Raw genomic sequence first — 25,771 nt, 5'->3', positions numbered from 1 at the left:
TATAAAGGAGAAGAAAATGGCAACCCACTCCAGTATTCTTTCCTAGAGAATACTGTGGACAGAGGAGCCTGGTGGGCTGCTATGCATAGGGTCGAACACAACTGAAGTGACTTAGCATGCATGCATGCATTGGAGAAGGAAATGACAACCCCCTCCAGTGTTCTTGCCTGGGGAATCCCAGGACGTAGGAGCCTGGTGGGCTGCCGTCTGTGGGGTTGCACAGAGTCAGACACAACTGAAGCAACTTAGCAGCAGCAGGTTATAAAAATGAAAATTAAAGGAATAATAAAGAACTTTTAAAAATTTAAAAATGATAATAGTAAAATATATCTAGGAATTTCTCTGGAGCTGTTGAGGGAAGTGTGGGGTCAGTTCAATTCTGATAGTTCCTTGTTCCAGCTTGTGCTTCTTCTCAAGGTCTATAGGCCCCTTCCAGTGTAGTCGGTGCTAACTACAGGGTTTTAATCTGTTGCACCTGTCACTTCCAGAGCAGTTCCCTCTTCTTTGTTTATTTTGGCTTCCTCTGTTTGCAAGTCTCTTCAGTGTCTTAATTTCCATCCTGACAACAAGGGGGTGAAGGTGGTCACTTATTTAAGCTAACTTGTTCAGTTGTGCTGTGGGAAGGGAGGAACACTGCAAACAAATATCACTGGCGTGTGTGGGGAGTACTCACAGTGTCTCAGCCACACTGGGTTTGCCCCGCTCATGGCGTGTGTGCTTTCCCAGTCCATACTACTCAGGCTCCAGGCTGCTCTGCAGGGGCTCTTTCCAAAGCAGGCCCTGGCTTGTGTGCACTTCCCAGGCCTAAGCCACTCTTGTTCAGGTTCTCAGGTACTTCACAAAGGCACAAACTCAGTTGGGCCTGTGTTTTGTGCCCTTCCCAGGTCCGAGTAGCTCAGGTGACCAGGTGTTTGGTGAGCGCTCTCTCCTTAGATGGGTGGTGCGTCTTATCACCTCCCTTGTCCCAGCCCCTCAGTTTCCTGGGTGCACAGTGGGAGTGCCGTCTCAGGTGTGCCGTGTGTCTCCTCTGGGGAGCTGATCTCTGACTGTGACCTTCCTGGTGGATGTCAACCATCCAGGATTGGAGGAAGAATTCATTAGTAACTGGGAGCCTGCTCACAGTTTGGTAGAAGATGCCATCTCTGGGGTCGAGATTGCCCCTCACCTTCTGGCTCTGGCTGTCGCCCGCCTGCCTCCAGTCTACAGCCAACTAGCTCTCCTCTGGTGTTCACTCAATCCTTTGTTCTGTGATCAAGCCATGCTGTCACAGGAAATTTCTCTCTCTCTCTCGTTTTTCCGCTGGCTATCCCACAGTTTGGGTTGCTATGTCATGTTAGCTCCCTCAGATTGTCCTCAGGGCATTCAGGCCCAGTTCCCATACTAAGCATGCATCCTGTACCTTCCTATTCAGCCCCTTTTGCTGCTGGCAGGCTGGAGCATCCGGGTTACCTCTCCACTGGAAGTTGCAGCTAGGCACGTAATCTGTGGGTTCTTTTTCTTTATTTCCCTCCTAGTTATGTTGCCCACCAAGATTCCAAAACTCCCCACAGACCCACCAGTGAGTGAGTTTCCTATTGTTTGGAAACTTCTCCTCCTTCATGACTCCTTCCCCAGGACGGGTCTCAGTCCCTAACTCTTGTCTCTCTTTTTATCTTTTATATTTTGTCCTACCTCCTTTTGAAGACAATGGGCTGCCTTTCTGGGTGCCTGGTGTCCTCTGCCAGCATTCAGAAGTTGTTTTGTGGAATTTGCTCCACGTTCAAATCATCTTTTGATGATTTTGTGGGGGAGAGAGTGGTCTCCCCATCCTATTCCTCCACCATCTTCTGAACTCCCCCCCAGCCCCGTGTTTTGTTGTGATGTTGAAGTTAGTTGGTTACTCTTTGCAAGTAGATTAGTGTATGCATTTGGTGCAAGCCACAGAGCACCTTCTCTTGGGGAGCATGAGCATCGCATGTAGCAGTGAGGATGTGCTAGACTGTACTGCTGTAGCCAACAGCCCCCACGTATCAGAGGCTTAGATCAGCAAAGCTTGGGTCCTGGCTCCCAGGGCCCACCTGTCCCAGGCAACAGGACTCCCTCACTGCTCTCCTGGCCTCACTTGAGACCCCAGGCATGTTCAACATAAATGAAATGGTCCAGAGACAAAGGAAAACTTGGTTGCTTCTTGACCAGGTGTGCCTCAGATGTGACTCACCTTTCACATCTCTCATGTCAGGAACCAGGTCTAGGCACTTGATCCCATCCATTCACAAGTGGAAAAGGGTGCAAACCTTCTACATATGAGAGGTAGGGATCCAGTGAGATCTGGTAAACCCTATTAATGACTATGACCTGGAACACATCTGAGTGTCACCACTGAGGACACACCTTCACCTTTAGTATCCCAGGTTTACTCTTTAGCCTATCACTTCCACTTTCACATAGGAAGTCATAGGAGGCAAGAAGAGCAGCAACAAGATTACTTCCTTTGATTTCAGATCAAATTCCAACCTTACAGCTTGGTTGTGGCATAGCCTTGCATAAACTGTTGAATCACTTTGAATGGGACCCTCATAGGGTGGTAATGAAGATTCAATTGCATGGCATTTATGAAAATACTTTACATATATGACATGCTTATCCAATGCTGGCAAAGGAAAGTGTTTATATTATTAGGCTAAAATAGCTTAGGCTCAGCTTCCAAACATTTTTTTAAAAGTGTGTTACTTTTTAAATGTATTTGGCTGTGCTGGGTCTCAGTAGTGGCAGGCAGGGTCTCTGTTGCTGTGAATGGGTCTTCATCTCAACACGTGTAATCATTAGTTGCAGAATATAAACTCTTAGTTGTGGTATGTGGTGATCTAGTTCCCTGACAAGCTTTTAAACCCCAGCCCCCTGAACTGGGAGTGCAGAGTCTTAACCACTGGACTACTAGGGAAGTTTCAAATATATTTTTTTTCTTTTTTTTTTAATCTAGAAAAATCTTAAAAAAATACTGGAATCAATTTAGGTAGAACTCAGCAATCAAACTACGATTGACCTAAGCATCTTTACAATATTGTCTATTTATGTTGATCTAGCCAACACATCTTGAGTTATTCTTTATGAATTCCTCGTGGGAGTAGGGGATATGAGTCATCAAACTGTTTCTTTGGGTAAAAATACCTCTTATTTCACATGTTTCCATGTTAAACATTTTGTGGTACCAGTCAGCTCTTTATTGTTCTATATAACTGGGCAATATTGTTTCTAAGGAATTAAAAATGTAATGTGATGGGCCTTATTTTCAATCTTTGCTCTGTTTTGGCTGACTTTAAGGTTAATTGCATACTTTTTTTTTCTGTTTAAGAGTTGATTATGTAGGTCCATTCTTTTTAAAAGAAACATTCTTTAATAGATTCAGAGTAAATCTAAGAATGATAATCAATATATCAGAAGATGATTTCTGCAAATCTGAGGTTGTTGACGATCAGGATGATTCTGTGCTTGTGAGACTGCAGGAAAAGCCATCCCAGTGTTAGTAAACACCGTCTCAGTTCATCCCCACTGGAGAGGGAAGCCACACTTTGTAGTCTCTTTTCTGGCTTTGCCATCAAAGGGTATACCACTGAGTCAGTTTTTGGTTCTTTTCTATTTCCCTCCTTCCCTCTATCTCCAGGCTACACGCCATGCTATTAGTTGAGTGATTTAAGAAACTGAAGTTTTGCAGGTCCATCTAGGTTCCTGGGACTAACTCCCATTTGAAGAGTCTATCATGAACACAGAATTACACTGATGTACAAATATGTCCATTTTTTCACCCATCCCTGTAACCTGTGTCAGCAGGGCTTTGCAGCGCCTCCATTTCAGAGGCAGAGTCTGTCTGGTTGCATATCTTTTGCTCTGGGCTGGCTGTGAGGCTTCCTTTGGGAAGCAGAAGGGATGGTGTGTTTGTTTGAAGTCTTGGCCTCAAGTGGCCTTGCATGCTCTTGGGTTCTTTTCTGGAGCACTGCCACTGCCATGAGAACAAGCCAGGCCAGCCTCCAGGAGAGGGAGACAGTGTGGAGATGAGCCAAGTCATCTCAGCTGAGGCCAGGTGAGACCAGCCAGAACCCAACAGACTTCCTAGCTGACTGCATCCCAAAGGTGAGCCCATCAGAGGTGCCAGGTGACCCTTAGACTCGTGACAGATTATATATTCGGGTGTGTAGGTCACCACGTTTGGAGCTGGTTTGTTGATGCTGCAATTGTCACAGACCCCACAGAAGCAAATGAAACGGAGCAACAGGAAGCATCAGTGTCCACGAAAGTCGCCAGCTGAGTCCTGCCTCTCAGATATTTTCCCTGCCAATGACTGTGTTCTTTATCCACCGGGGCCTTCTCATTTTGAATACTGTGTTAGCTTCTTTTTGCCGGTGTAACAAATGCCAGAAACTTAGTGGCTTAAAATGACATAAATTTATTCTCCTATAGTTCTAGAGTTGAGCAGTCCTAAAATCACAAGTTTTAAAACATCTGGATTGGTTGAGGATTTCTAAAATCATCAAGTCCTGGGTTTTTGTTTTCTTCAATTGCTTAAAACTTCTTTCCTCAAATCTTTTCTTTCCTGTTACACTTTGTTAAAAACGGCAAAAAGAAACTAGGCCATACCTTCAACAGTTTGCTTGGGAATCTCTTGTTAAGTATCCTCAGTTACCACTTAGAGTGACCACTTTCCACAAGTCTGAAAGACCCGTGTCAGCTAAGCTTTGTGCCATTATTTATAAGAGTCCTCTTTCCTCCAATTTCAGTCACATCCCTCCTGTCCTGACCCCTTGCTTGCAATGCCTCTAAAGTCCACATTTCTACCAGCAGTCTGCTTCTTCTTTTTTTTTTTTTAAGTTTTTTTTTTTTAATGGAAGGATAATTGTTTTTCAGAATTTTGTACTTTTCTGTCATCCATCAACAAGAACCAGCCTACTTAAATATTCTTTAAAAAAATGTAGGTTTTCTTCACTGCACTTCTCATTTTCATTTAAGTCCTCCCTAACAAAGTTCTCAATATCCACATTTTTACCTACAGTCTTTTTAAGGTGATCTAGACTTTTCCTGTCCTGGTCAGCAGCATTTTTCCATCCCATTGCCCAGTTCCAAAGCTACTTCCACATTTTCATTTGCTTTTAATAGCAGCAGCCCACTTACCGTGCCTGTCTGTGTCTGTTTCCTATTGCTACTGTAAAAATTTGCCATATATTTAGGGGTTTAAAACAACAAAGGATCTAGTATTAGCAGGACAGTACTCCTTCTGGAGCCTCTAGGGGAGAATTCACTCTTTTGCCCTTGCCAGCCTGGAGAGGCTACATGCCTTCCTGACACATGGCCCTTTCCTCTATCTTCAAAGCCAGGTGCTCAGCATCTTCGAATCTTCTCTTCTCTCCCCCTCTTGCCTTCACTTCTGTCACATCTCCTTCTCTGACACTGTCACTACTGCCTCCCTCTTGTAAGGACCCCTGTGGTTACACAGGCTCACCCAGATCATATAGGGTAATCTTCCCATCTCAGTGCCCTTAATCCTGTCTGCAAAGTCCCCTTTGCTATTTGAGATAATAATATACTCGTAGATTTTGAAAATTAGGACATGGGCATCTTTGAGGGGGGAATGGGGCATGATTCTACCCACCTTTCTAGATGTCTTCTTGTAATATTAAAACCCAAATATGCAGCAAATAGTATTCTTTCATGGTACTAAAAATAGATTTATATATAAAAAATTATGTTTCTAGAAGAGGAAAGATTAACTGATCAGAAATCAATATACAGTGAAAAGCAGATAGATAGATAGATATGGATGGATGGATAGATGATAGATAGATAGATAGATAGAGTGGAATACTCCATATATTTCCCTAAAAAGGTTTCTTTGAATCCTAAATCACTCCTGAACAATTTATGTTATAAATGGCTTTAACTAGTATTAAATGTTTACAAGTAAGACCACTGTTTGTAGAAGTATGTCAACAATAAGCAAAGAACATCTTTGGATTAGTGGGAAGGTGAGAATGTCCCTGCTTTGTCATTTCTCTGAGGTTGAAGGTAATGCTATAAAGAACCATAAAGAAGCTGCTCATAAAGGCAGGGGAGGCAGGGCTTGGCCCAGTCAGATTTCTAGTTCAAGGCTGATGCAAGGCTGATTGAAACCTTTTAACACTAGTAAGGTCATTCATTCATATCTTGGCCTGGGGTCTGATCACACCTCATTCAGCTACTCCACCGTCACTGTTACTGTGGATCTTAAAATTTCCAACTTCTTTTAACTCCAACCACAGCACTTAACACTCTTACCTTCAGTGATCTTGAATGTCACAGCTAGTTATGTCCTGTGCAGGAGAAAGATTTCTTTTCATATATTTTGTTTACTTGCCATCACCTCCCAGTGACTCCAGTTCTTGCTTTGTAAAATTGCATGAGGAAGCAAAAGACAATGGCACAGAAAACAGACCTTCCCTCTCCCCAGCTCATTGTAGCATTAAAACAGTACTTCTCAGGCTCATCTATCAAAACAAATTAAAATATTAATTATATTTGTCACTTCATAAAATTTAAATGTATGACTGTATTTTCCTATGCTCTGCTTCATGGCCCTTGTGTTCTGGTCCAAATATTACTCGTTATATAGAGAGATGATTTCTTTCCTGACTGGTGCAGTTTAATCCCTGGTTCTAAGGGCCAGGCAGTGTATCAAGACTCTCTTCTTAACGTTCTGCCTAGCATCCTGTTTGCTTTCTGGAAATTGGTTTTTCACAGTGAAGAACATCATCAAAGTAACTCCAGAATAACTCCAAAGTATCTTCTCTGTAGAATCTTTGGTCACTTAACAGCCCAGCTGTTGACTGATACAAATTACAAGGAAAAAGTTATCATCCTGTGATACTGACTCTCTTGCAGTCACAAGCTCTGCTTCTGTGACAGGGAAATCTGTGAGCTGACTTTTTATATCAAGGTTAAAAGAAATTCACAGTGTGGCACTGAAAGTTGATCTGATGCTTTTGCCCATGTGTTATTAGTTCTCCGTTTCAAGAGTTAATTTCACTTGCCATCAGTCTGCCTCCTGAACCCAAATATTGGCATCCACCTGAGTTCCTTTACAAAATCTGTGTGGAGGATTCAGACCCCCTCCCATCAAACTGAAGCAAGTTAGCCTCATCAGAAATCTTCCCAGTTCCTGTCTTCCACCTGACTTTAGATTTTGTGGTGCCCCTATAATTCAAAAGTTCTGAAAATAGTCATGGTTGCCTCTGTGCTGAAATTGGTAGTGTTATCATGATGTATTGATTAATTATCTAGCATTTTTATTTGAGGAGCCTGATAGGCTACAGTCCATGGGGTCGCAAAGAGTCGGACACGACTGAGCAACTTCACTTCAATTCACTTCATGTATGCATATGTGAGGGTGTAGTTTTATGCACACCAAGGTTGACCTTAAACAAGTTTTTAATTGCAAACTGGGGAATATTATAGAAGGCAGCATAACTTAGTGGTTAAATGTAGGATTTTGGGGTGAGAACACATACATGTAAATTATGACTTTCCCATTTACTAATTGTTCCTACTTCAGTTCAGTCCAGTTCAGTCGCTCAGCCATGTCCGACTCTTTGCGACCCCATGAATCACAGCATGCCAGGCCTCCCTGTCCATCATCAACTCCTGGAGTTTATCAGACTCACATCCATCAAGTCCGTGATGCCATCCAGCCATCTCATCCTCTGTCATCCCCTTCTCCTCCTGCCCCCAATCCCTCCCAGCATCAGAGTCTTTTCCAATGAGTCAACACTTTGCATGAGGTGGCCAAAGTACTGGAGTTTCAGCTTTATCATCATTCCTTCCAAAGAAATCCCAGGGCTGATCTCTTTCAGAATGGACTGGTTGGATCTCCTTGCAGTCCAAGGACTCTCAAGAGTCTTCTCCAATACCACAGTTCAAACGCATCAATTCTTTGGTGCTCAGCCTTCTTCACAGTCCGACTCTCACATCCATACATGACCACTGGAAAAACCATAGCCTTGACTAGACGGATATTAGTTGGCAAAGTAATGTTTCTGCTTTTGAATATGCTATCTAGGTTGGTCATAACTTTTCTTCCAAGGAGTAAGCATCTTTTAATTTCATGGCTGCAGTCACCATCTGCAGTGATTTTGGAGCCCCCCAAAATAAAGTCTGACACTGTTTCCACTGTTTCTCCATCTATTTCCCATGGAGTGATGGGACCAGATGCCATGATCTTCATTTTCTGAATGTTGAACTTTAAGCCAAGTTTTTCACTCTCCTCTTTCACTTTCATCAAGAGGCTTTTTAGTTCCTCTTCCCTTTCTGCCATAAGGGTGGTGTCATCTGCATATCTGAGGTCATTGATATTTCTCCCAGCAATCTTGATTCCAGCTTGTGTTTCTTCCAGTCCAGCATTTCTCATGATGTACTCTGCATATAAGTTAAATAAGCAGGGTGACAATATACAGCCTTGACATACTCCTTTTCCTATTTGGAACCAGTCTGTTGTTCCATGTCCAGTTCTAACTGTTGCCTCCTGACCTGGCTACAGATTTCTCAAGAGGCAGGTCAGGTGGTCTGGTATTCCCATCTCTTTTAGAATTTTCCACAGTTTATTGTGATCCACACAGTCAAAGGCTTTGGCATAGTCAATAAAGCAGAAATAGATGTTTTTCTGGAACTCTTGCTTTTTTGATGGTCCAGCAGATGTTGGCAATTTGATCTCTGGTTCCTCTGCCTTTTCTAAAACCAGCTTGAACGTCAGGGAGTTCACGGTTCACGTATTGCTGAAGCCTGGCTTGGAGAATTTTGAGCATTACTTTACTAGCATGTGAGAGTGCAATTGTGCAGTAGTTTGAGCATTCTTTGGCATTGCCTTTGTTTGGGATTGGAATGAAAACTGACCTTTTCCAGTCCTGTGGCCACTGCTGAGTGTTCCTACTTAGGCAGATTGCTTTTCTCTCTGAGGCTCAAATTCTCCTTTAAAATAGGGATCATGGTATAACCTTTTCTATAGAGTTTTTGAGAGGATTTAATGAGATTCTATACATAAATTCCTTAGCATACGTTGGCAAGAATTATGGGCTCAGTTGATTTCACCTCTTTATTGAATTTGTTACAACATTGTTTCTATCTGATGTTTTTTGATTTTTTGGCTGTGAGGCATGTGAGATCTTAGCTCCCCAGCCAGGGATCGGACCTGCATCCCTTGTATTGGAAGGTGAAGTCTTAATCATTGGACCACCAAGGAAGTCCCATAGAATTTACCTTTAATCTTTATTTTGATAAAGATGCTAAGCAAATGTTCAGGAAAGCTTAACCTTCAGTAGAAATATGATTATATTGTTTAAAATAAAATTGGCACTCAGTATACATTTATTAAACGTGTCTGGCACTTTGGATATAAATTCAAGGTCCTTGCCTTTAAGGAATTCAGAATAGAGGGAGAAAACAGTAAAACAAAGGATGATAACAGAACAAGGTTAGATATTGTGATTGCATTATGGCCAAGATGATGAGAATAATGGGAATAGGATGACAAGGAACAGCTTCCTGGAAGAAATGAGGTCTAGGCTGAGTCGTGGATCATGGACAAGTAGAAGTTAACTGAGTGAATGAACAATTATTCTAGGCACAGAGATCAGAAGAGGAATGATACTATCTTAGAAGAAAAATTAAGCCATAACATTAGATTATGAAAAAGAATCTGGATTTTATTTCTACATGAATCAGTATGAACCAAAACCTAGTTAAAGACATAGACGCTCATCAGACAACTCTGTAAAGACCTGGCTTCACTTCTGCCCTTGCATGAAAGTTCATAAAATGAAAGGGACTACTAATATTTATTTGATATCTGCTGTCAGCCAGACACTGAAGTTGGTTGCCTTATAACCAACGTCTTCACAAAACATGATGTTTTATTGACTTTAAATCATATTACAGTGGTCCATGCCACCACTGCAGAAACCCTCCTGCAGAAAATATAAGGAAGACAGAGTTCAAATCCCCTCCCTGCTGTTATCAAACACTTAGTTTTTTAATGTGGTAATAGTCAATAGTTTTAGGATTCAAAATACAAGTATTAAGTGCCTGTGATTTTTCCTGAATATTAAGAACCAAATTTGCAACTTATTAAGAGCTCATAATGTTAAAGCATGGTGTTGTCATGTTACAATATTTGAGATTTTATGTACCTTTCCCCTCAGCTTTCATTCCTTCCTTCCTTGAGAACAGTGTGGAGTTAGGGAACAGTACCAGGTTAAGTGTAGGGTAAACAGCTAACCTTCTTTAAGAGTTTCTGGACATGGGTGGCCTCCAGAGGAAGCTGTTGTAGAAGGTTGGTGCCCTTCTACATTGCAGACCCTGTGGAGTATTAGAGAAGGAGAACAGGCAGCCAAGGGGCCCCTCCGTCCTTTCTATGGGACAATCCCCCAGACAGCGAAAGGCTGGCACCTTGAAGTCCTTCTCTTTTTTTCCCCCATTTAAAAAAATATTTATTGAATTTGTTACAATACTGCTTCTGTGAGATTTTAGCTCCCTGACCAGGGATTGAACCAGCACCAACTATATTGGAAGGTGAAGTCCTAACCATCAGATCACCAGGGAAGTCTTGAAGTTGTGCTCTTTAGTGAGAGTGTATGCTCCTTAGGAAATATACACAGGCCAACTATGCCTGACCTGTTTGCAGAGATGCTCCTTTTCGATGATAAAAGGCCTGTCAGGCTTGGAGATGGTACCTGGATTCATCATCTGTGTGGAAAAAGAAAGTGTAACTCCTTCCTTAAGCTATGTTACTTGTTACCTGTGATCACAGTGGGTTTGCCAATGCTAAATGTGTGGGTGGGTGTGTGGGTGGGTGTGTTTAGTCATTGTCATGTTTGATTCTTTTGTGACCCCATGCCAGGCTTCTCTGTCCATGGCATTAACCAGGCGAGAACACTGGAGTGGGTTGCCATTTCCTTCTTCAGGGGATCTTCTCAATCCAGGGACTGAACCTGAGTTTCCTGCATCTCTTGCACCGGCAGGCGGATTCTTTATCACTGAGCCATCTGGGAAGCCCACCAATGCTAAGTACTTGTGTCTTATGCAGAAGTTTCAGTTCAGATCAGTTCAGTTGCTCAGTCGTGTCCGACTCTGCGACCCCATGAATCGCAGCACGCCAGGCCTCCCTGTCCATCTCCAGCTCCCAGAGTCCAACCAAACCCATGTCCATTGAGTTGGTGATGCCATCCAGCCATCTCATCCTCTGTCATCCCCTTCTCCTCCTGCCCTCAATCTTTTCCATCATCAGGGTGTTTTCAAATGAGTCAGCTCTCCACATCAGGTGGCCAAAGTATTGGAGTTTTCAGCTTCAACGTCAGTCCTTCCAATGAACACATAGGACTGATCTCCTTTAGGATGGACTGGTTGGATCTCCTTGCAGTCCAAGGGACTCTGAAGAGTCTTCTCCAACACCACAGTTCAAAAGCATCACTTCTTTTGTGCTCAGCTTGCTTTATAGTCCACCCTCTCACATCTATACATGACCACTGGAAAAACTATAGCCTTGAATAGATAGACCTTTGTTGGCAAAGTAATGTCTCTGCTTTTGAATATGTTATCTAGGTTGGTCATAACTTTCCTTCCAAGGAGTAAGCTTCTTTTAATTTCATGCCTGCAATCACCATCTGCAGTGATTTTGGAGCCCCCCAAAATTAAGTCTGACATTGTTTCCACTGTTTCCCAATCTATTTCCCATGAAGTGATGACCTTAGTTTTCTGAATGTTGAACTTTAAGCCAAGTTTTTCACTCTCCCCTTTCACTTTCATCAAGAGGCTTTTTAGTTCCTCTTCACTTTCTGCCATAAGAGTGGTGTCATCTGCATATCTGAGGTTATTGATATTTCTCCCAGCAATCTTGATTCCAGCTTGTGTTTCTTCCACTCTAGCATTTCTCATGATGTACTTTGCATAGAAGTTAAATAAGCAGGGTGACAATATACAGCCTTGACATACTCCTTTTCCTTTTCCTATTTGGAACCAGTCTGTTGTTCCATGTCCAGTTCTAACAGTTGCCTCCTGACCTGGCTACAGACTTCTCAAGAGGCAGGTCTGGTGGTCTGGTATTCCCATCTCTTTCAGAATTTTCCACAGTTTATTGTGATCCACACAATCAAAGGCTTTGGCATAGTCAATAAAGCAGAAATAGATGTTTTTTCTGGAACTCTCTTGCTTTTTTGATGGTCCAGCAGATGTTGGCAATTTGATCTCTGGTTCCTCTGCCTTTCCTAAAACCAGCTTGAGCATCTGGAAGTTCATGGTTCAAGTATTGCTGAAGCCTGGCTTGGAGAATTTTGAGCATTACTTTACTAGTGTGTGAGATGAGTGCAATTGTGCGGTAGTTGCAGAGGTTTACTTGTGATTAATTGAGCTGATAAATATGTAACTGAATGATGCTGCTTCATACTGACTGTCTCAGCAGTACATACCTGCTTCTCCACACCCCTCTACCCTTGTGCACCTAATATACCCACCAACTGAACAGCCATTGGTTTGATAGCTGCTAGTTTTGTCTTCTGAAGTCTGTATAGCTATGTCTTTTAAAGCAAACAATATTTAGAGAGAGAGATCTGAAACAAAGAACAAATATGTAGCTTCCCACCCCTTCCCAGAGAGGCCAGTTGATTATCCTTTTTGGCTGAACTTAGATTTGGCCTTAGAATCTTTCTCAACTGCTCACTCTGGACAGCCACTAGCAATGGAAGAGAATTGGCAGAAAGGATGAAGCCTGTTGGTCCTCTGTGCCAATGTCATATTTTTACACATTTAAAATTGGAGAATCAGGTGAAATTGGGTAAGAAGGCTTGCATTCTTCTGAGGTTATAAGAAGAAAAAATCTCTTTTTAATGTTATACGAAGAAAACAATTTCTTTTATGTTTGTATGTGTGTGTGTATATATATATATATATGTTCATGTGTGTATTTATTTATTCATATACATTTGAGAGACAGAAATAGTAGTTGGCTATAGACAGGCAAACAAAAAGAACTGGGTGTAGAATTTTCATAGCCTATAATACATTCAATAAGTAAACTGTTGAAAGTAATGAGTATGTAATATCTTCCCCATTATCCATTTTTATCATATGTAGCTAAATGTGCTCTTTAAAATGGTCTTTCTTGCAAAGGGAAAGGAGCAGTTTCTGTCTCCATGAAAAACTGTCCCTGGCTGTACCTGTCCAGGCTTGTAGCTAGAAACTATAACCTTTTTTATGGAATTTAAACACAGGGAGTGTTTCACATTGATTTCACTGCCACACCAAACCTAGGAAACATTCTGCTCTTTTCATCACTCTATGAGAAATGAAGAAATGGGTTAAAGAGGATGGTCCTTATAGTCACAGCATCTGAAACTTAGTGGAAGTGGATATTTCTCCCTCCTTTTTTTAACTCATTTCTTCTAGAGAGTAGGGGTAGAAAGTGTTGCGATCTCTTCAGGTCATTTCAGTTCATTTACAGAATGTGTTTCTGCAGAGTCCTAGGTGAATTTTACATCTTATTTCAGGCACAGTACCTCTGTATTTGTCATTAGATTTATTCACCAACTACTCAGCTTTCATGCAGCAGCATTTAAACTCTGTCTGAAGTTGGAGTTAATTCAACCGAGGTGTATCAGGTTTTTAAAAAAAAAAAAAAGAAAGAAAAATATTTTCTCTTTTCTGATGGGAAGATCATTTTATTGCCTTGAGAACACCCCTATGACATTATTTTAATGTTTCTGTTCTAAGAAAAAATTGTAGCAGTTCCAGCAATTTCCAATTCCCTCCTAAAACACTTTGTAAAATGAGTTGAGAATGGTGCAATAGGTCATCCTACGACTTTTGCTTTATCTCTCATTGTTCAAAATGTATCATGTTTACAAATAATATTAAACAAAAGATGATTTCCCTTAATGTTTAGTAGGCGGATGAATTTCAGTGGCTTTTTGTAAAGCTCCCTGGGAAAAACAGATTGTTTTGGAAAAATGATACTTGCCAGTATCTTGTATCGGAAAGTGATTTTTCATCTGACCCATTGTCACACCCATTGATGAAAATTAAAGCCATTTTGAAAAACATTTTCTGTTGTTTGACTGCCTAGACATTTTTGGTTGAGTTTATTCTGATTCCATATGAATTCTTACACATCAGAAGTGCTAGCTTGAAAGTTGAAGGCTAAGAGGCAAATTATGAAGGCAGGTTCTTTAATTAAGTCAGTCTGAAAGCTGTCACACATTCATGTCCTTCCAGCCAATTTGAATAGTCTTAGAACAGATTTAAGGTCCCTCCTTGCCCTACATCATCCAGAAGCTGACAATGGCATTAATTTTAGAGATAAAAAGGAGGAAGCATTTGGGAAAACTTGTATTCTTACTTCTTTTTTATGTCACATAATTTAGAAGATGCAAAGCTAGTGGTTGGAAGGAAGATGAACTGGATGGAAGAAATGGAAAATTAAGAATCTTGCTGCATCTCTGATTATGGGAATCTAGGGAGTCAAACACAGACTTGCCTTCGGTTCAGTTCAGTCTCTCAGTCGTGTCCGATTCTTTGTGACCCCATTAATTGCAGCACGCCAGGCCTCCCTGTCCATCACCAACTCCCAGAGTTCACTCAAACTCATGTCCATCCAGTCGGTGATGTTATCCAGCCATTTCATCCTCTGTCGTCCCCTTCTCCTCCTGACCCCAATCCCTCCCAACATCAGGGTCTTTTCCAATGAGTCAACTCTCTGCATGAGGTGGCCAAAGTATTGGAATTTCAGCTTTTTAATGTCAGTCTTTCCAATGAACACCCAAGATTGATCTCCTTTAGGATGGACTGATTGGACCTCCTTGCAGTCCAAGGGACTTTCAATCTCCAACACCACAGTTCAAAAGCATCAATTCTTCGGCGCTCCGCCTTCTTCACAGTCCAACTGTCACATCCATACATGACCACTGGAAAAACCATAGCCTTGAATAGACAGACCTTTGTTGGCAACAGAAGCAGAAGATATTAAGAAGAGGTGGCAAGAATACACAGAAGAACTGTACAAAAAAGATCTTCATGACCCAGATAGTAATGATGATGTGCTCACTAATCTAGATCCAGACATCTTGGAATGTGAAGTCAAGTGGGCCTTAGAAAGCATCACTACGAACAAAGCTAGTGGAGGTGATGGAATTCCAATTGAGCTGTTTCAAATCCTGAAAGATGATGCTGTGAAAGTGCTCCACTCAATATGCCAGCAACATTGGAAAACTCAGCAGTGGCCACAGGACTGGAAAAGGTCAGTTTTCATTCCATTTCCAAAGAAAGGCAATGCCAAAGAATGCTCAAACTACCACACAATTGCACTCATCTCACATGCTAGTAAAGTAATGCTCAAAATTCTCCAAGCCAGGCTTCAGCAGTACGTGAACCGTGAACTCCCTGATGTTCAAGCTGTTTTTAGAAAAGGCAGAGGAACCAGAGATCAAATTGCCAGCATCCCCTGGATCATGGAAAAAGCAAGAGAGTTCCAGAAAAACATCTCTGCTTTATTGACTATGCCAAAGCCTTTGACTGTGTGGATCACAATAAGCTGTGGGGAATTCTGAAAGAGATGGGAATACCAGACCACCTGACCTGCCTCTTGAGAAATCTGTAGCCAGGTCAGGAGGCAACAGTTAAAACTGGACATGGAACAACAGACTGGTTCCAAACAGGAAAAGGAGTATGTCAAAGCTGTATATTGTCACCCTGCTTATTTAACTTATATGCAGAGTACATCATGAGAAACGCTGGGCTGGAAGAAGCACAAGCTAGAATCAAGATTGCTGAGAGGAATATCAATAACCTCAGATAGGAAGATGACACCACCCTTATGGCAGAAAGTGAAGAGGAACTTAAAAGCCTCTTGATGAAAGTGAAAGAGGAGAGCGAAAAAGTTGGCCTAAAACTCAACATTCAGAAAACGAAGATCATGGCATCCGGTCCCATCACTTCATGGGAAATAGATGGGGAAACAGTGGCAACAGTGTCAGACTTTATTTTGGGGGGCTCCAAAATCACTGCAGATGGTGACTGAAGCCATGAAATTAAAAGATGCTTACTCCTTGGAAGAAAAGTTATGACCAACCTAGATAGCATATTCAAGAGCAGAGACATTACTTTGCCAACTAAGGTCCGTCTATTCAAGGCTATAGTTTTTCCTGTGGTCATGTATGGATGTGAGAGTTGGACTGTGAAGAAGGCTGAGCGCCGAAGAATTGATGCTTTTGAACTGTGGTGTTGGAGAAGACTCTTGAGAGTGCCTTGGACTGCAAGGAGATCCAACCAGTCCATTCTGAAAGAGATCAGCCCTGGGATTTCTTTGGAAGGACTGATGCTAAAGCTGAAACTCCAGTACTTTGGCCACCTCATGAGAAGAGTTGACTCATTGGAAAAGACTCTGATGCTGGGAGGGATTGGGGGCAGGAGGAGAAGGGGATGACAGAGGATGAGATGGCTGGATGGCACCATGAATTCGATGGACGTGAGTCTGAGTGAACTCCGGGAGATGTGATGAACAGGGAGGCCTGGCATGCTGCAATTCATGGGGTCACAAAGAGTCAGACATGACTGAGTGACTGAAGTGAACTGAACTGAACTTAACTTGTTGGCAAAGTAATATCTCTGCTTTTGAATATGCTATCTAGGCTGGTCATAACTTTCCTTCCAAGGAGTAAGCATCTTTTAATTTCATGGCTGGAATCACCATCTGCCGTGATTTTGGAGCCCCAAAAATAAAGTCTGACGCTGTTTCCACTGTTTCCCCATCTATTTCCCATGACGTGATGGGACTGGATGCCATGATCTTAGTTTTCTGAATGTTGAGCTTTAAGCCAACTTTTTCACTCTCCTGTTTAACTTTTATCAAGAGACTTTTTAGTTCCTCTTTACTTTCTGCCATAAGGTTGGTGTTATCTGCATATCTGAGGTTATTGATATTTCTCCTGGCAATCTTGATTTCAGCTTGTGCTTCATCCAGCCCAGCATTTCTCATGATGCACTCTGCATATAAGTTAAATAAGCAGGGTGACTATATACAGCCTTGACTTACTCCTTTTCCTATTTGGAACCAGTCTGTTGTTCCATGTTCAGTTCTAACTGTTGCTTCCTGACCTGCATATAGGATTCTTAAGAGGAAGTCAGATGGTCTAGTATTCCCAACTCTTTCAGAATTTTCCAGTTTATTGTGATCCACACAGTCAAAGGTTTTGGCATAGTCAATAAAGCAGAAATAGAAGTTTTTGTAGAACTCTCTTGCTTTTTTTGATGATCCAGCAGATGTTGGCAATTTGATCTCTGGTTCCTCTGCCTTTCCTAAAACCACCTTGAGCATCTGGAAGTTCACATATTGCTGAAGCCTGGTTTGGAGAATTTTGAGCATTACTTTACTAGTGTGTGAGATGAGTTCAATTGTGCGATAGTTTTTAAGCATTCTTTGTCATTGCCTTTCTTTGGGATTGGAATGAAACTGACTTTTTCCAGTCCTGTGGCCACTGCTGAGGTTTCCAAATTTGCTGGCATATTGAGTGCAGTACTTTCACAGCATCATCTTTCAGGATTTGAAATAGCTCAACAAGACTTGCCTTAGGGACTAAATATTGGCTTTTGTGCCAGACATACTGGATGTTACTTTTTTATATGACAAAGAATTTGTATGTGGCCCTTCCCTGCATTTTCAGCATTTTAACCTAACTCCAGGAAGAAGCTTAGCAGCAACATGCTTTCTCCACGTTAATCTTTATATTTCCTTTTCTTCTCCCCCAGCAAAATGAAATATTTTGTTTTGTGAGGTAAAATTAGTGGAAGCAATGGCACCATCATTGGGCTGCTAGTGAGTCCCTTCATGGAGCATCAGATGGAATATTTAGGAAAGATAAAGTTTTCATTCTGAGTGAAGTCAAGTGGAGCTTTAGAACACTTGGTGGTAACTAAATGTCAGAGCTTGTTTTCACATTGGACTTCCATTTTATATAGGCATCCTAATCCTAAAGTTAGTGAATAAGCAACACACACACACACACACACACACACACACACACACAAATATCTTACAAAACAAAACAAAAAATCCTCACATCAACAAATTTCCTTTTAAAAAAACTCTAAATTCCATGACTTTCCTGCTGTGATGGGCACTTGTACCCTCACAGGAGCTGAGCCCCCTCCTGATGAGAAGGTAAGATTACTGCGCAACACTTAGCCCCAGTCAGTTTGCTAGCTGAGGACAGCCACAGGAGCCAAGGCACGGCCAGCGGAATGACTGCCAGGGCTACTGCTGCTGCTAAGGTGCTTCAGTCGTGTCCAACTCTGTGCGACCCCATAGATGGCAGCCCACCAGGCTCCGCTGTCCCTGGGATTTTCCAGGCAGGAGTACTGGAGTGGGGTGCCATTGCCTTCTCTGACCGCCAGTGAGACCAGCCTAAACTGCCGGTCCTGCAGCAACAGGTGGTACTTTTCTGTAAACCCCAGGTTTTAGGGTGATTTGTTGCACAAATATAGATTGCTGATATAATGAATTCTCGTGGATTTTATAAAACAAGCTCCCTTCCTTCCTAGAAAAGGAACCAGATAAAACTGGATTTCTATCTATTCACCACTTAAGTAACACTAATCAAGCCCCAGTTTTCTTATCTGTAAATTGTGAAGCAATGCTTTGTACTTCAAAATGTATTTTGAATACTGAATTATAATGTGAATAATCATATAGAGAAGTGATATTCAGAATAATGTCTGAGTTTTAGGTAAATTTTCTACTTGTCAATATTCCTATATATTGGGAAATATGACTTTCAAACAGGTAAAAACTTTTATTTCATCTTGTCTTTCTAGTTAATTAGAATCAAAATATCTCCGATAAACAAGTTTGACTAGATCCTGAACTTTTCCTAAATTTCTGTAGAAATGGTTTAGGCATGGAAATAATGAAGGATGGTTTTTTAATTCCATTTGGTATGTAAATTTAGGAATTCAACATAAAGCACGGAAAACATTATGGACAACTTGAAATGCTAAATTATGAGGTAAAGTTGTGAGACATAATAGAATCAGAATCCCCTCAGATGAGCAGCTGTTTCTCTTGCTAAACTTTGTTTCAACCCTGCCCAGACTTTGGCCAGTTGGTATTCCTGGACTTCTTTGGCATTAGAGATGACATATCACCAATGTCAACTTAAAAAAAAAAAAAGTACAATATGATAGTTGTGAGTTAACTTTATTTGGGGCAAAATGAGGACTATAGCCTGGAAGATAGCATTTCAGAAAGCTCCAAGAAACTCTTCCAACGAGGCGGTGGGGGAAGGTCAGTAATGTATATGATTTTGGTGAAGAAGGGTACATGCAATCGAGCACACATTTTTGCAGAAGGCTACTACTAGTCTTGTAAAGGTTACTGCTAGTTACAAGGAGTAGACGTTACCCTGAAAGTTTTTAATACTTTTCTAAACATGAGGAGATGCAAGAACTGAACTCATAAAATCTTCTCCTAAAAATATCTATCTGAATTTCTGTTCTGCCAGTTTTTACATAGAATAGAGTGCCTCATTCCTGATCTCCACACTGAACTCCTTTTAGGGGATGTTGAAGATCAGTGGTCATAAGGGCTTGTGATTTAATCCTTGTAGAGCCAGATGGCAAGTGCCAATCTTTAGTTGGCACCAGTGAGATTCTAGAGGATTCATGAGCCAAAGAAGTTCTATCTTAATTTACATTAACTCAGAATCTTAAGGATCATAATTAAGAAGAGGGAAGGTATATTAGTCAGGGTTTCCTGAGGGGACAAACACAAATCTCAGCAACTTAACATAATGCATGATTTTTCTTTCTCAAGCAAGTTGCAGTGAAGTTCTGTTCATTTCCCCAAGGATGCTGTCTTCCATTTAGTGACTCAGGGCTCCAGGCAGCTTCTGTCTTTTGTATCAGAACTGTCTGAGCATGTATTCCTCATGGGCACACATAAACAGGTGATTAGAGATGTAGGAGGCACATCAGCTTTAATGGTTTTGGTCTGAAGGGACACTTGTTACTTCTTATCTCCATCTGTTGTTTAAAATGATCACACAGTGAAATTAAAACACATCTACAAGGGGATGGGGATGGGGAAGCTGAAAAACATAGGCAAATGTGGATATTTAGTGAGTGGCACGTTGTCTTTGCCACAGAGGAAACTAATTTCTTGGTAATCAAAACTTTGAGGTTTAAATTAAGAGAGGTAGTGTTCATAAAATACCTAGTAGAATATCTGGCTCCAGGAAGTCTGAGACCATATCTACAATTTGGTCTACAATGACAATGATTTCTAGATGCTAGACACTGGACACAGTGCTTGGTAAATATCAGGACTATGAAATTAATGAATAAAGGGCGACATGAATAAATGGATAAACAGACAAATGCTGACTCATTTTCTTTCAATCATATTTTAATGTCTTTGAGTATAGATAAGAAAACTTGTCTTTTTAGATCAGCACAATGTCCAGCACATAATATATAATCATTATGCATTTGTTAATGGCGAGTCAAATGATGGACAAACAAGGCTCACACTTCATGCTCTAACTATGATGGCACTGAGTGATTTTCTTTTCCTTCCACAATAAAGGGTAACATTTTCAATAGGATGGACCATATCTCCCTCTGGAAGTATACTTTAGAAGTATAATGTTGGAAACAAAACAAAAGAAAGCAACTCTGTTCAACTTCAAAATACCAGGACAAACGTTCTCTACGTGCTACATGGAGCTGAAGGCATTTAACATAACTGTACCATCCAGAACACATTGATTTTCAGTCTTAAACAAACATAAATTTGCTGAGCTAGTTCTTTGAGAACTATGATTTGTTGATATTAATTCAATATGATCCCAACCTGCATAGTAAAAATGTTTTGATTCCTTTGCCTAGTTTTGTGGAACATTCTTTTGATCTTGGCAATCTCTAGTATATTAGCTATTCTCTTTCTTCTAATTTCTAGAGACAGACATTAATTATTTTTCCATACACATCTGGGAGTCATACACATGATATTATTACTAGACAGCGACAGTAGGTTATCTCCCTAAGACATTTAAGTTGGAGTAGTACCAAGGGCTTCTGGAAGCTGGAAACTGGATCTTAGTTGATGACTCTCACCTTGAGTTTGTTAGAGTTTGTTGTTTCACCTAATTACAGCAAGCAAGTATAATGAAGTGCTTATTTTTCCATGAAAACATGAAAAACATCTTTTCATTTTTATTTACAAGAGGTACTTTCTTATTGAAAATTCTAAGTAGATGGGAAACTTGCGTTTTTCCCCAGGGGGAGAAACAGAAATACTTGAAATACTGAGAAACATGAATTGGAGAAAAATCTTAGTGTGTAAGCATTTGGTACTGATGCTACGATCTATCCATTTGGCAAATGAAGAAATAATGTAAGTTTTGTCAACAGACAACTCTCACTTTGGCCACAAACTTGTTTGTAAAGTTTGAGACTTGTTTATTGGCTTTTAAAAAGCATATTCATTTATATCGATGAAATTATTTGCAAAGCAAAAATAGAGACACAGATGCAGAAAGCGGATACTAGGAGGGGTGGAGGAGGTGAAATGGATTGTGAGATTGGGATTGACAGATAAACAGTGAGAAAGAAAGTGAAGTGAAAGTGATAGTCGCTCAGTGATGTCTGACTCTTCGTAACCCCATGCACTGTAGCCTGCCAGATTCCTCTGTCCATGGAATTCTCCAGGCAACAATACTGAAGTGAATTGCAGGGATCCTCCCAACCCAAAGATTGAACCTGGGTTTCCTGCATTGCAAGCAGATTCTTTTACCGTCTGAGCCAGTTATATATTTCATGTAACTAATGAGAATCTGCTGTGTAAAGAACTCTACTAAATGCTCTGTAGTTACCTAAATGGGAAGGAAAATCAAAAAAAGAAGGACTATATGTATACATATAGCTGATTCACTTTGCTCTACAGCAGAAATCAACACAACATTGTAAATTAAATGTACTCCAATAAAAATTAATTTTAAAAAGTACATTCATTTATTTAGTAGTTATTGAGTCCATACTACATGCCAGGCATTGTTCTAGGGGCTGTGGATACAACAGTGACCAAAACATGAAAACAAAATAAAATGAAGCAAATAGAAACATTTATCCCCTTAGAGAGAGTTTAAAGAACTTGCCCCAAATGACACAGCTATTAGATAACAGCAGTGGGACTGAAACTAGACAGTCTAACTTCTAGCCCATGCTTTTTACCACCAAGCTGTGGTCCCATCCTCTTTTTCTTAATTAATAACCTTTATTTTTAGAACAGTTTTGGATTTACAGAAAAACTGAGCTACAGTATAAAGAATTGATTCTTTTGAACTGTGGTATTGGAGAAGACTCTTGAGAGTCCCTTGGACTGCAAGGAGATCCAACCAGTCCATTCTGAAGGAGATCAGCCCTGGGATTTCTTTGGAAGGAATGATGATAAAGCTGAAACTCCAGTACTTTGGCCACCTCATGCAAAGAGTTGACTCACTGGAAAAGACTTTGATGTTGGGAGGGATTGGGGGCAGGAGGAGAAGGGGACGACAGAGGATGAGATGGCTGGATGGCATCACTGACTCAATGGACATGAATCTGAGTGAACTCCAGAAGTTGGTAATGGACAGGGAGGCCTGGCGTGCTGCGATTCATGGGGTCGCAAAGAGTTGGACACGACTGAGCGACTGAACTGAACTGATACAACTGGTAAAGAATCTTCCTGCAATGCATGAGACCTGGGTTCGATCCCTGGGTTGTGAAGATCCTCTGGAGAAGGGAAAGGCTACCCACTCCAGTATTCTGGCCTGGAGAATTCCATGGACTGCATATTCCATGGGATCACAAAGAGTCAGATTCAACTGACTTTCACTATGACATGATACAACTTTCTCACACGTATGTTGACCTTGATGCAGAAAACAGCAAAATGGACCAAACATGAGTATACCCAGTGTTGTTTCCATCTCCTTACTCTGAAATCATGTTACAATAGAGGTAACTGAAAATTGTCCTAGTCCAGGTTATTCATTCATTTATCCCACAATTAATTATAGAGCCTCATTCCTGTGTTAGGATGCTCAAGCAATGAATAGACAGATGTGGCCCCTGCACTTACAAAGATTATGATAGAGTGTAAGCCCTGACATAAATAATATCAAAGTGAGTATAAAATTACAAAAGACAGAGATTTTAAAAGACCATGTGGTGTATATATAGCATGGGGAATTCTACTCAGTCATATGTAATAATCCGTATGGGAAAAAAAAAACCTGGGAAAAAAAAAGTGAATGTATGTATATGTATAACTGAACCGCTTTGCCATAAACCTGAAACTAATGCAACATTGTAAACCAACTATATTCTAATATAAAATAAAAATTTAAAAATAACGTGTCGCATGATTTTCGATGGGATTTATATAAGTCCTGTGTGAGATAATAATATATAATTGGCATCTGAAGGATGGGTAAGAGTTTGCCTTGCAAAGCGAAGAGGAGAGGGTATTTCAGGCAAGAGGGTCAAGAAAACAAAGTTACTGATGAGGCTGAGAATGTGGGTCTTTCTAATATAAAGGAGCTGAATTGGTAAAGAAAATGGAACATGGCTGGCTTGGGAGAAAGGAGGAAAGCCACGAGAATTTGTTATCCCCAAATCAAGAGAAAGTATGATGCCATAAGGTCAAGTAAGTTTGAGATTAAAAAATTGGAGGCTGTTGGTGACCTTGCATTATTTTGTGATATCAGCATTAGCACAAGAGTTGTTTTAAATGTGTTTTTTTTTTCCCTAATTCAAGTGCATGTTTTCTTATCAAGAGCAGCATCCTCAGATTTAGGGTAAAGAAGTGTTTTTGAAGTGGGCTGATTAATTAATGGAAGATGATAGAGTGCCCAGAGTGTGCAAAGATAACATTTAGGAGCAGCTTGCATGTAGAGGAAGAGAACACAGTGGCCAGAAAGGAGGAAGCAGGATGGAGCTCTTTCTAAGTTGACACCAGTTTGAGCAAGTTAAAATGCTGATTTTAGAGAACTGAGAATGAGGGTAAGAGGACTGAAAATGAAAGTTGGAAGATGACTAAGAAGCCAGGAAGGTAGGACTGAGCATGTGGAGTGCCTGGCAGGAGCCTCCAAGTTTATTGGAGGGAAAAAGTAGAAATAAAGATTTAAGTTAGTAGATTTGATCAAAATATTAATTAGGATCTTAAAGAAGTGTGAAGTAAGAAATTGGTGTGGAGTTGAGAGAGAAAGGGTGGGAAGTGGGGAGGAGAGAAAGGGTGGGAAGCGGTTCAGGTATCCGAAGCAGTGAGGGTGGCAGACCCTCACTCATTTGGGAAATGGTGTGAAGAATGCCAAGTAGTGCCCAGTAGCCTGTTGAACTGGTAACCAAGAAACTTAGTGATGTCAGCAAATTGGAGTCAGATTTCAGTGGACCTAGACACAAAATGTTAGTAACTTGCATAAAGTTTCTCTCTCAGATTACTTGGTATTAAGCCCTGATTCCTCTGTTTGATACTCTGTTTTCTCCATCATTTCACTTCCACTTCTTGGTCCAAAAGGATGTTCCTGTCCAACCTTCAGGAAGCAACAAGGAACACACATCCAATGAAAGCACACGTCCATTCCTTGTTTAAGTTTGTTATCAGAGAGTAGATTATAGAATGGATGCCTTCAGGGACTGAGGAATTTCCAGTGTTAAAAGTTGAGAATCTGACTGTGGGAAAAATGGAATAGCTGAGATGATATGAGGAAGAATCCCTGGAGACAAGGAATCCAAGGTTCAAAGAAGCCACATGAGATCGGTGATTCCTAAGGACTTTGAGGTCTCCATCAATGGCAGATGTTGAGGAAGAGAGAAAGAGAACTCAGAACCCAAGTCCTTGCTGAATTAAGGGGAAAAACCACGAAGGTGGTAGACAGGCAGAGGGGGACCGGGAGTATTTACCAGATAGTGAACGTAACAGTGATGAATGTATTCTAAACTTGAAAGTGAAAGTTGCTCAGTAGTGTCTGACTCTTTGCGACCCCATTCTAAATTTAGTCAGGAGATAAACACAGGGAGGAGCAGCCTGAGAGTTGGGAAGAAGGATGTGGTATTAGCATCTGCCTACAATGTGGGAGACCTGGGTTCAATCGCTGGGCCAGGAAGATCTTCTGGAGGAGGAAATGGCAACCCACTCCAGTATTCTTGCCTTGAAAATCCCACTGATGGAGGATCCTGGTAGGCTACAGTATATGGGGTTGGAAAGAGTCGGACATGACTGAGCGACTTCACTTTCACTTTCTATGTGGTATAAATGTGTTGAGGAAATTGATGAGGTAGGGCTACTTGGGCAGATGATCTAGAAAATAGGAAGCTACCATCTTTTCTAAATGACACTTAACTAATATTGTGAAGATACAGGGCATAGTTGTTACCTAAGGAAACACTCAAGTGCATGAGCCTGAGAATAAAACATTATTTTAAAATTTGTTATCATACATGTTAATATGAGTGAGGGTTTCCCTGGTGGCTCAAAAGGTAAAGAATCTGCCTGAAATGCAGGAGACCCAGGTTTGATCCCTAGGTCAGGAAGAGCCCCTGGAGAAGGATATGGTTACCCACTCCAGTATTCTTTTCTTTTTTTTTTTAATTTATTTTACTTTACAATACTGTATTGGTTTTGCCATACATCAACATGAATCCGCCACGGGTGTACATGAGTTCCCAATCCTGAACCCCCCTCCCACCTCCCTCCCCA

Source organism: Oryx dammah, unplaced genomic scaffold, assembly GCF_014754425.2.
Source record: "Oryx dammah isolate SB20612 unplaced genomic scaffold, SCBI_Odam_1.1 HiC_scaffold_9, whole genome shotgun sequence".
In the NCBI taxonomy this organism is placed as follows: domain Eukaryota; kingdom Metazoa; phylum Chordata; class Mammalia; order Artiodactyla; family Bovidae; genus Oryx; species Oryx dammah.
The sequence above is the reverse complement of the archived record's forward strand: the minus strand, read 5'-3'. Positions refer to the sequence as shown.